Raw genomic sequence first — 12,459 nt, 5'->3', positions numbered from 1 at the left:
ACTAAACATAGGTGCAGACAAATTGACATGATTTGTTTTTTTAATTAAGATAAAAAACTACAAAGAATTAAGTTTAAAGAATATTAACACAGTTTTTACAGATCCATAAACGTATAAATTGTAACTACCTTAGGCGTGCACAGTTTTTTTGGTTGCAAAAATGGGCTTTTTGTCTTTTAATTTAACCATAAATAACTAGTTATTGTACCAGAGGAACCCATTTAAGAGTGCATTGTCATTGTGTGTTCATGTTAGATGTTGGCAACGTTCCCTCTCTGACATTCAAGTTTTTTTTCCTTATTTTGTTCAAATTCAGGCTGCGTACCACAGCTGTAACATTCTGAACACAAAATACAATAACAGGCAATGTCTAAGCAAGCATTATTACAGACGTCAAAAACTTCTCATGGCCTTTGAAAAAACCATGCAAGAAAACCTCTGATAGCGGCAGTGTTGTAAAATTACTTAAGAAATATTTTAAAAATACAGAACCACAATTTCAGTAAATTTACACCTAATATTTACGTTTGTATTTATACAAACGTAAATATTAGGTGTTTAATATTGGAAAATAAAGATAAAATAGGAAAAATATGTCACATACAGGATTTTTTTTAAAGAAAATCTATAATCAAGGAAAAAAAAATCAGGTTAGTGTCACAATTAAAAAGAAATAGTTATGCCACATATTCTGTGTACCATAGTAAAAACGAAAGTATGCATTTAGTGGATTATGGTGTGATTATTGACATGAAAATTATACAACAAACATTAGGCTGAATTTACATTCTCAAGGTGTGTAGGTGAAGGTGTATATGCACGTTTCGAGCTTCTACGTTCAAAAATCTGGCCTTTACATGTAGCTATTCAAATTTTTAAGACAGTTTTCTGGCTCTACATGCGTCCAGAGAACATTTGTTGCAAGTTAAACCAGGTCCAACTTTGACCAATCAGGGACTCGGATCTGGTAGTGACGTATGGGATGGCTTCCCTTTTTTTATTCATAGAAGTGCCAATCACTTGAAAATTGATCATGGAGAAGAAATAAATAATTGCCGTCTGTGCCTTGGTGGAATGATTTGACACCAAGTCTTTCATATATCAGTATAGAGCTAAAGAACGGGCTAAACGATGGTTTTTGAACACATGTCACATGCCTGGTCTGACCATAGCTTGACAATCAAACATGATGTGGTAGTACGATGATCTGAAGCTACTTTCCAGGAAGAGGGCTTAAAAAAGGTTAGGGGCTTGCCACTGTCTTTGCTTAAATCTGACTGAGATGCTGTGGCAATGTCCTCATTGTGCGTTCAGACTGGAATAGCACTGCAGACCTCTACTGTGTGGGCATTCTCCCCAGACCTGTCTAGTATCCCTACCGCAGTCCTTGTACTGTTAGGTGTGTGAAAACCTTTCCTTAAAAGGCTGACGAGTTTACAGCCTGTGCAAGCACGTAGATGATAATGATCCTGTCCAGCAAGCTACCTTTGACATTAACAAGGCTCTGCTGCTCTTTTTCTCCTCACTAAATATTTTAGAATCACACCAAGTGTGTCAAACAGACCTTTGTGTTGCTTGATCAAAATTTGAAATGGCATTTTAAAGCACATAACATGTTTAAAAAGTTTCATAAACAAGCTTATTTAAAAGCCCAAATAAAGGACTGAGGTTTTTGACAAGGACTAAAGCCACCTACCAACACTTAAAAAAAAAAAAAAGATCACATATGTAGGAGAATGTCAACGTGCTTATTACTCTGATTATTATTTGATCTGTTTTTAATGTGTTCCCGGGGGTCTTTTAATTATTATTATTTCATTTTAAGCCATGAAATAAATACATAGAAACCTGTGTTGTTTTGTTTTCACTGCTTACAACCCTTTGAAAATCAATATGAAGTCATGGTGGAATGGTGTGCAAACCCAATTGTCCAGCAGGACACAGCAGCATCAAAGATCCAAAAGACTGTTCTAAACAGCAGTCAAGAAAAGGAAATAGGTAGAAAGACACAGATGCCTTTCTATCTTAAACATGTAAAAAAAAAAAAAAAAGACTGCTTCTGCTTTGGGGATCATCTTGACAAAAAAACAACATTAAAAAAGAATAAGTCTCACTCCAATCATCTTCTGAGCTATTTTCAAAGCATTCCCAGTGGTCTTTGAATTAAAACCATGCTATTCTTAGGAAAAACGAAACAAAAAAAAAAAAAAACAAACAAAAAAACCCTGTGTCAATTTCTAGGACAGTTTCTGCAGAGCGGCATTAGTTCATTAGAATTTTGCCTCTGAACTTGGGGGTGGGGCTGTTGGTGTGGAGTAAGGTTTAAGTTCCAGCTATGGTGTTTTTTGTTAACTCCTGGTTCACCACGATTTGAATAAAGACATACTCAGATGTACAAGTTTAAGTTACATTTTCCTTATATACTGTATGTCCTCCATCAGAAAGATACCAGGAACATGTTTTCCGGTTCCGGGTTACAGCACGGACGTCTGTGGCTCACGGCGGCTAAATAAAAAATCTTCAAGTGACTTAAAAGTGGATTTTGTCTTACATAATAATTTAAGTAATTCATCTTTGTCATGTGCTTTCTTGATATTTCAGGATTCTTAATTCTGTCTGATAAAATCTAGGAACCGGATAATGATCAATCATGTAATAAAATTGTTACGGTAGAACAGGGGTGGGATTATATAAGTTCGCTTCCTTCCACTCCCTTTCAAGCAATATTTGTTCATATGTCTAATTATCCTAAGTTTGTGTATTATTCTTATTTGATTGCTTGAAATAAACCATTGAAAAGACAATCAAAAATCAAATGCTTATAACACAATTTCTAATGGAGTTTTCACTTAAAACATTTAAAGATCCATTCTTTTTTTATTTATTGTAAATATATCTTATTTGAAATGTAATAAATGAAAAAAAAAGCAACATAAAGGGTATAAAAGAACCAGTTTATAAATCGAAGGACCACTTGTGGAGTGCCATATGAGCAGAACGTTAAATATAAAAACCTTTACCCTCTTATCAAAGTTTAACTGCGCTGTCAGTCCACTTTTCTCCAGTTCTAGTCACTAATGAGAAAGCAGCACAACCCTGCTGACAGATTTCATCAAAACGTCCAGCAGAAACACCCCCACATTGATCTTGTCTTTTCTATAACACACTTGGTGGTCTGTGTCCAAATTTGACATCCATCAAATTAAACAACTTGAACATTTTAAAGCTGCACAGTCTGTTCAAATGTCTTATTTTCTTTTTGGCTGTAAATTTATTTTATTAACTTCAGTATGTACCGTGGTCTTCAAACTGCTACTGCAGAAGTTCCAACAAAGTTAAGAAACACGTACGTAAAATGACCAATTACATTTCTCTGCAAAAATATTGTTTCACAATCCACCACATATTCATTTACAGTGCTTTCAGGTATTACTGACATACTGGGTGAATGAGTAATTTCAGGGAGCTCTGCATTTTAGCAAAACCTTGAATCTTGAATTTTAACCGTTTAAAAACACAAAATGGAACACAAAATTGAACATATGACATATGTCACTGAACTATCCTGTCTGCCCAACTGGTGGTTTAGTTATAGTGATATCAACCCTATTTGACAGAATTAGGTTAGGAGTGGATCCAAATCACGTGTTATTTATTTTGATGCCAGATTAATTTGTGTGTCAAATGCAAAAGATTTTAGAAGATCAAACAAATGAAAGCTTTTTATTGAAGACTGAAAATATCAAGGGTAGAGAGAAAAAAAGTGTGACCCTCGTTTTTCTCGGGCTTTACCAGGTTAGAAATGTATAGATGGCATCCTTTTTAATCCAGAGAAGTGCCAATCGTTTGAAAATTGATCATGCAGGAGAGATTAATAACTGCCTGGCCTGAATGATATAACACCAAGTCTGTAGAAGAAAAAGCCAGAAGGAGCATTTGCCAGATTTGCACCGCTTTGACATTTCGCACCAAGTCTCTTCCAACTGTAGGTGACAGACATGCACTAGTAAACTGAGGGGGTTAAATGCGTTCAAGAAGTCGCAATAAATGCATTCTGGATTGCACATCACTGTGAATGTCGCTTTACATCCAGTCGCTGATTTCCCAACATGCTGACATGGACTGGACGTGCCTAATGGGACAAAATGATATTCATTTAAGTTCCTTGTGACGGTGTTGCACCATCACATGCTACTGCTCGCGCACTCACACATAAACACGCACTCAGGCCCATGTGCGCATTAACACGCACACACGGACCCGCAAACATGTCATTCATTTACTGTAGCTTACCTTTTTCTCTCCGTCCCTGTACCCCTGCAGGTAGCCCTGGGTGCACACTGGGTTGCCGATCTGTTTATCCTCACACATACACAAAGCACACAACAACATCTTAGCCGCTTGTTTACCCGGAAGTGGTCATGGACACACCGGGTCATGTGTCGCATCAGTCATTATTTTGCATTTTATTTTTATGGAAGATTATTGGGTTTTTCTGTAAATAACAGGTTATGACTTCCTACAGTCAGTTTTACCTCACTGTTTGCAATGCTTTAAATTCAATCCATAAATAAAATCCATTGTATATTTATGGTTGTGTCACTATTTAATCTCGCTAAATTGACATCTATATTTAGCTTTTTAAAAAATAATTAACAAGTCCATTAGTATAATCTTGTGTTGTGACATTTAAATCATTCTAATGTTATTACTAAGGAAGATTGCCAAAATTGTCAATCTGCACTTATGATCTTACAGTCTTCATTTAACCTTACTTGCTGAGTACTAATCAAGCACTAATTAGGCGCTTTTCATACTTCAAAAGGGAGAAAAGGAATACAAAAACCAACTGAAGTTTTACGGAAGATTTTCTGAAATTGCGTACTTCCATTCTCTCACAGATGTGACCAATTAGGACAGACAATTTAGCCAGCGCAACATGCAAAGATTCTTTTCCCGCTCCAACAACGCCAGCGGGGATGCAGAGGAAGGAGTAGTTAGCTCACAATTACAGTGATGATGAATTTATGCAAATGAGGCATTCTTACAGGTATGTTGAAATTATCTTTCCATTTTAACTGATTAGATTATTCAAAAAGATAAAAAGCTTTTAAAGACAAGGCATCTGATTTACCTACCCTTCATACCTCTCTGTTCAGAAAGGTTTTGAGTGTTACCAACTTAAAAAACCTTGTGTGTGGTGTTTATTTATAATAGGGGTGGGGTTTTGGTTGTTCCTCTATTTAATCCCATAGTAAGAATTATAGATGGACATATAAGAAAGCTTTTGAATGAAGATAGACTAAATCTCTTCAGGTAAAAAAAAAAAAAAAAAGAACTGACTGCAAACAAGTCCCTTCTTTCAAATATGTTCATTTCTTTATCAAAATTCCAAATGGTGTACCATAAAGGTGCACATTATGGGACAATTTAGACGTAAAACATCGATGAAGGAGGTGTGAGACTGTGCGCAATCATATGTTTGGACTGTCAGCTTTGCTAAGCAGGTTGGCGTTTAGCAGGAAGCAGAATGCATGTTAATGTGCAAAGTGAAATCGAATGGAGTTTGAAGGAATGCAGGGTTGATTGGAGTGGATGGCGCTGCCTTCAGGCACAGCAGATGACATTTTCTGAATTCTAAAGATGGGAAAGGAAACTGCAGTTCTGTTATCTAAGCCAAGGTTATGAACAACACTATATCAGCTACCCATAGAGAACTTTTAAAACAACTTTTAAAAGAAATTTGAGGGTCATTGCAATCCGTTTTTCTATACAGACAAAATCTTTACTTCACAAAAATGGCAGTTTTCCCTCTTCCACATCAGCAAAACCAAAGCTACCTTTCAGTTTACTCAAACTAACTCCTTCTGCAGGCACCTGTGATTTCTCAAAGTGGCTGTTCTAATGCACTCCCAACATGGCCACGAGCTTGCAGAATCAAGCCTCTACAGATGATAGCATTGTGATCTTACATTGATGAAATGAGCCATTCAACTCTAGCAGACCAGCTGCTTTACTCCCCATATTCAAGAAAATGCAAATGAATGCCTTATTTTGTAGCCTGGTGTGCACCAGGAAAACAAAACCCTTTCTCCTCTTTCACATTTTCTGCGACAGCAGAATTCTTCTTACAGAGCTTTGTATGCGTTGACTTGGCATATATTTTTGCCCACATTTTTAAGTAGCTTTGGATAACAACATCTTCTAAATTTAAACATTTAAATACATAAAACACTTGCATTTCGGTGTTTGGCATAAATGTGTCTCAAAAACAATTCGATAAATCCCATTATGAGACTCTCCATCTGAACATGCCTGGGAGTGGTACTGTGGAGGGACAGGGAGCTAAGTTTCTTTTGCAACTGCATTTGATAGGATGCATGGGTTTGACATCATAAAAACCTAAATGCCAGAAATAATTTTGGTAAATACTAATTCCCATGTGTTTCGCACTGCAGAGCGCACCAGATTTGAAGGACCGCCATCAATGAATGGTCCATTTTTTAACTTTTGTCATATAAGGCGCAATATAATGTACATTAACTGATACAGAAGAGTCAGAGATAAATCTGTCAGTCAGCTAAATTATATTTACTGTGTATCACAGTAATTCTAGAACAGGGAACTACATTTGAGCCATTCAGGTAGATTTTTTAATGACGCCAACCCAGTAGAAGCCACAAAATCTTACTTTACCCTTTAGACACTGATTACCCTGTAAGACACTGATTTGTATTTGTTATTTTTACTATTATCATGATGAAATATAGTTTTTTTCATGAATAAAGCATAAAAATAAAGAAAAAGTAGCCTGTTGTCTAAATATGGCATTGTTTACAACTTTGACACATGTTAACATGGCTTCCTTTCAAAATAAAAGACATCCTGTACCAAATGAATCATTTCAACGCAGCCAACTTAGTGGTAAGGTAGAGTAATTGTTGGTGCATCTTAGCTAGAAATTCGTGAGTCAGAACTAACTAAGTGACCCTTACCGTATTTATTATAAGGCGCGCTTGAAACCCTTGAATTTTTCAGCTATGGGAAATCCGCTTTATGATCCGGCATGGCAAATGTTTGAATTCTGGCCGTGCTTACTGATTTCCTAATAATTTTCTGTGGTGTTTGGCACTCCAAAATCTTTCAAAATGTTAAAGAACGACTTTTGTTAGCTATTTAGCCACATCTCTTGACAGATTGTTGGTGCACTTTGGGTACTGTATAGTCGGAAACCTCGCAGATTGATACATACTACTGTGTAGTTCAACTGTTGGTGAATGACTTGAATAAAGTTTGACTTATCTGACTGTTTAGTATGCTTGATGTGCCCTGTACTGTATTCCAAGAAATTTTACTTTAAAGACTAAAAACATTTTTATTTTTCTTTAACCTGAGAGGCACAATGGAGGGGTCATGTGGCTCTGGAGCCTCAGGTTGCAGACCTCTGCTCTAGAGCTTGTAACATGCTATGTTAGCAGCGTTATTATATTTACAATTCCTGTAACTCCCAACCTTGTTGCAACACGTAAAAACAAATAAATATTTCTTTATGTGTTGCAACAGAGCACATTCTACCTCTCAAAATTGCTTTGACAACAGCAAGCACAACCAGAATTATTTCATATATTATAAGATGCTCTGATGTTTTTATCTGCTTCTTAGTTCAGTCATTATCTAACCAGATAACTTACATTTCCCTTATTTCCCACTGTATGTTAATTTGATCACATGAAAGTATTGTACAGAAGACTGATATAAACTGTTACACATGTTGGTTTTCATATGTAGTCTCCTTCGAGAACAGTTAAGGTCAGCTTTAGCTGTGATTGGACCAAAAATGTGATACAAATCAGAGCTGTCATAGCTTGTGGGAGAGATGTTGGGCCAGAAGAGGCACACTGTAGAACTCCAGGTGACAGATAAAACAACTGATTACATAAAATGAGATATTAAATGCCACAGCTGATGCCAGAAAACACAAAATAAAACTCATAAAGGAAGTAAAACTCTGGCTGATTCAAGTACAAGAAGTGACAAAAAGACTTGAGCACAATGCCACAACAATTGTGCATGAACTGGCAGAAGTTCCAGAAAGCTGAGACGGGAATCAATTGCAGTGGGACAACAGCAGAGAGGGAGCAGGTGGGGCAATAAAATAAAAACATGGCATACAAATGGAGAGTGAAGGAAAACAAGGGCCACAACAGAGAGTGGCACAAAACAAACTAAATCTAGAAACTTTACTAGGTCAACCAGGAACAAACATGACATGATTGAAGAAAAAAAAAGATGACAAATAGTAAAAACAAATAGAAAAATACACTGGAGACTGGCCAAATCCATAAACCATGAATGAGAAGTAGTCAGTCAAAAATCGGCCATAAGAAAACATTTTATGCATTGTTTTTTTCTGTTGATCAGTTTAATTGTTGTGGGATTCTACATCTTGTTTTTGTATTTTACCGACTGAAAAAGACTAGAACAACCTTACATGCTTTAATTCTATTTTAGTGCGTCTTCTTGGAAATGTTTTCTAGCTATTTCGAACAAAACAAAGATCTATGTGTTGCAATACTACATTCTGTAGTAGCCTCTCTCAGAAGCTGATCCACAAGCATTGCATAATCCACCGCTGTTCTCAAGTGACAGAACAAATGCCAGCTTAATCTGTCAGTTTAATTAGAAAACAAACAACACAGCGTCTTTGGAAGAACAAATGAGTACGTTTTGCCTGGAGCCATCATGTTTATCAGACAAATACAGATGATAAATCTTCTCTGCAACAGCAATTTATTGCAATATCTTTGGGTTTCACTGCACACATTTGGCCTGCAGCTTTGCAGGTAAGAGACTTGTCTGACAGGAAATCATTATTTGGTCATGAGTAATGCCTCTAATTTTAGGCTAAGATTGTGCTCTCTGTGGAATTCTTTCATTTGATCAAAAATGAGTTTTAATTAAGAGACATCCGTTTGACCACTTTAATAAATCTCTAATCATCGGTGTCGTATCTCTGAGGATCTGTTCAGTTTAGGTTTCCTGCTCCTCCTGCACAGATTTTCTTTACCAGTTTTGCCCTGCTTTGGCTGAAGTCTATTTTAACTGTCATGTGACAAAATGTGAAATGCATCATTGACAAGTTACCAGTCTATCACAGGGATGCACACACACCAACAGGACAGACAACCATGTATGCACAGACTAATGCACACTGACAGGGTGGAAGAGATTCCTAAAATGAAATGAGCCCACATGGACAATCTCTTGACTAAATTGTATTTGACTGTTGATAAAACTGTCAGTAATACAAAACTAAAGGATAAACTATTCAAAACAAGTAGATCAACAATGTGTTGATTTGTTTATTGCATCAGAATCTGACAAACTAAACTCTGATGTTTAAAAAGGTTTTTTTCCCATAATAACCAAAACTAAAAAGAAATATACATAATTAGTCAGAAGTTCGTCTTATCTAAAATACATGTTCCAGTTTCTGATGGGCTGTTGGTAGTTTCAAAATCAAAGAAGATTTACACATTAAAGTTGTTTTTACAGCTTTATTTTGTATTTGTCCTTTTTTTAAATTCAGACGGTAGATCAGGCCTATCAATATTAACATAATTTTTTTTAGTGGCATACAGACCTCAAAACTATTCTTTTCAAGTCCTTCAACAGATTTCTGACCTGTCCAGGGTGCACCCCGCCTTTGCCCAACAGTAGCCGAGACAGGCTCCGGCAACCGTGACCGCGAAAGGGATATAGCGGGTTGAAGAGATGAATGGATGGATGTTATTATTTTCAATACAAAAAAGACAATAACACTTTTTCACAAGACTGAGGTTTTTTGGCTAAGTGTATTGTACAAAAAAATACATTAAAATGATGAAACAAGTTTGGCAAATTTATTTCAATTAAAGCCAAACAATGTGTCACACAGATCAAAATAATAAGATTTTCCAGGAGCAAAGGGAAGAATGTTCATCCAATCATATCTTTGGAAGTAAATGGGGCTCCAGTCCAACACTGGCAACCTTTCAAAGATTCAAGCAACTCTTGGGCATCACAGAAAGAGAGTTAGAGGGAGTAACCAAATGACTTTCTCGTCACTTGGTAATACCCTGCCAAGACTATCAATAACAATCTCAGCAGCTCAAGTACCAGCGGGCATTAAATCTTTGTCAGTTTTGTCTCTCAGTAACTGCGTGGGTTTGAAGGCTCATTGGCAAACATGAGGACTCTTGTCTGATGTCGTATGACACGTGGAGAGTCTCAATGGGCTGAGGCCCTAATGAAAGAGAAACTATTTTTTTTGTATGTTTACAAAATTAGCAGAAAATCAGGTAAGGGTTTCTTACAAAGCAATTTCTAGCCTAACTTCTTTAAGGAGTCTTGCTCCACATGTGTAGACATCTGCTTGTCCACTGCTTCTGTGCCAGTGCCTGAGAGAAATCAAAAATAGGGATAAAGACTTCTGGACTGTCCTGCAGACCGCTCTTGATGAAGCTGACATTTCCAAATCTAAAGTTGTACATAGTAAGTATAAATGTTTGGTAAAGTCCTACACCGATCATCTTTTGATCCATTTTAAAAGTATTCCCAGTGTTTTTTTAATTATGATTATGCCGTTTAAAAAATAAATAAATACAAAAACCTGTTGTATTTTGGGGCATAGTTTCTGCAGAGCAGCAGTAGTTTGTTAGAAATTTGCCTCTGAGTTGTGAGCAGAACTGTTGGCGCAGAGTGAGCCTTCCTTCATTTCCAGTCATCCATTTGTTTACACTCTCTCCTGCTGGCTGACTGCCCCTCAAAAAACTCAACCTAACATTATAATGCAACAGAGATGGCGAGCAATATTAAAGCTTTCCAGCCATACAGATGCCAGCTCAGACGAGGAAAACAAAGACATACATGGATCATCTAGTTATCTGCAAGTGGATGCATCAGAATGGAGCAGAGCAGGGAGCATGTGCAACCCCCCATCATATTTTCTACATAACAAAGAGGCTATTTTTATAACTGCATTTTTCTCTGCTCCTGATTAGAAATTCAGAATAAAGAAACGCTGAGAGACGTAATTTTGATCTTGTTTGCTTTCATATATGCCCTCCATCATGAGAAAAAAGTTGCAAGTACATGCTAAAACACCAAAAAACATTATTTTCATCTGAGTGGGTGTTTAAGTGTGTGAACTGAGTGCCAAATTGAAAACAACTAAGCTTTTGAGTCTAGAGGCTTTTTTACTGATGACTGTCCTCATGTGGCTCTTTCAGAGGCAGACCTTCAGACCAGAGCATGCATTATCCTTCAGCCATTCATCATTGGTCAGAATCCCCCAACCATAAAGGTCATGTGACAGCCTGCTCCTGGGCTTTACGCCAGTGTGCCCTCATTTTGCCACTGAAAATACTGAGATGAAGACCTTTGAGCACTTCATATACATCAAAAGCATCAAGGCCAGTCAGTAGCTGCATGGGTCATGTGTTACTGAGTAATGAATAAAGGAAAGTGGGGTGTCCTTATGTGAGCTTTTGAGTCTACCATGGTTATTACCCGGCTGGACAAGGTGTTGATCTTTTCCGATAGGAGTGGCTTTAAAGACAGTTATCATTAAAGCAGTGAGCATGAGATCCAAACAACTCACCGAAACTACTTTGGGTGAACTGTCAAGAAGAATCAGACATCAAAGACACCTCAAAAAGATTCAACGGCAGCATCAAAGACACAGTGGAGCACCATGGGATTCTCTCAAACACGACCGGACAAACCTCCAACAGGAGAATTTGATGTGCAAACTTTGAAACAACAAACGGCAAACAAATTGGTTTCAAGGATCCAAGAAAATAGTCCAGGCAGCCCAATCCTAGTCTATTAATATAGTTTACATGGGCAAAATAACTTGATCGGATCAATGATCGGATTAAAATTCAACCGTGCACATGGGCACAGAAAACCTTTTTCCGATTAGAACAAACGTTCACATGAGTCACACTTTCGGTCGGAATAAATCATTTGGGCACGCGCAGTATCGTTGAAAATACCGGAAGAGGAAATGAGTCCCACAATAAACAAACCTTGCTCTCATATACATTGATGGAGCAGCTCTGTAATATACGAGACGATCTTCCAAACGTGCTTTTAGTAATGTTGTGAATATTATGAAGCGCCTCTTCGCTCATCATTTTATTTTTAATCCGTGTGGTCAGTGCCTTCTTTGCAGATTGCATCTTGGCTGCACGTAAACGTGGGAATAACATCAGCCTTTATTTTGTCGTGACACGACTGGAAACACAAATCCAGGTGATTGTTTGAACGGTTTCTGAGGACTGAGCGACATTCTGCTTTGAAAAGCTCACACACCGCCCCAAAGCAGATCACAGTCCAAATTCTCCCACACATAACAAAGCAACAAAGCGCACACGTAACAAAGCATCCTCCCCTCCCCTCAAAACACATCACCGG

This window comes from Oryzias latipes, chromosome 15 (genome assembly GCF_053564925.1).
Source record: "Oryzias latipes strain Hd-rR chromosome 15, Olatipes_Hd-rR_3.1".
Classification (NCBI taxonomy): Eukaryota; Metazoa; Chordata; class Actinopteri; order Beloniformes; family Adrianichthyidae; genus Oryzias; species Oryzias latipes.
The sequence above is the reverse complement of the archived record's forward strand: the minus strand, read 5'-3'. Positions refer to the sequence as shown.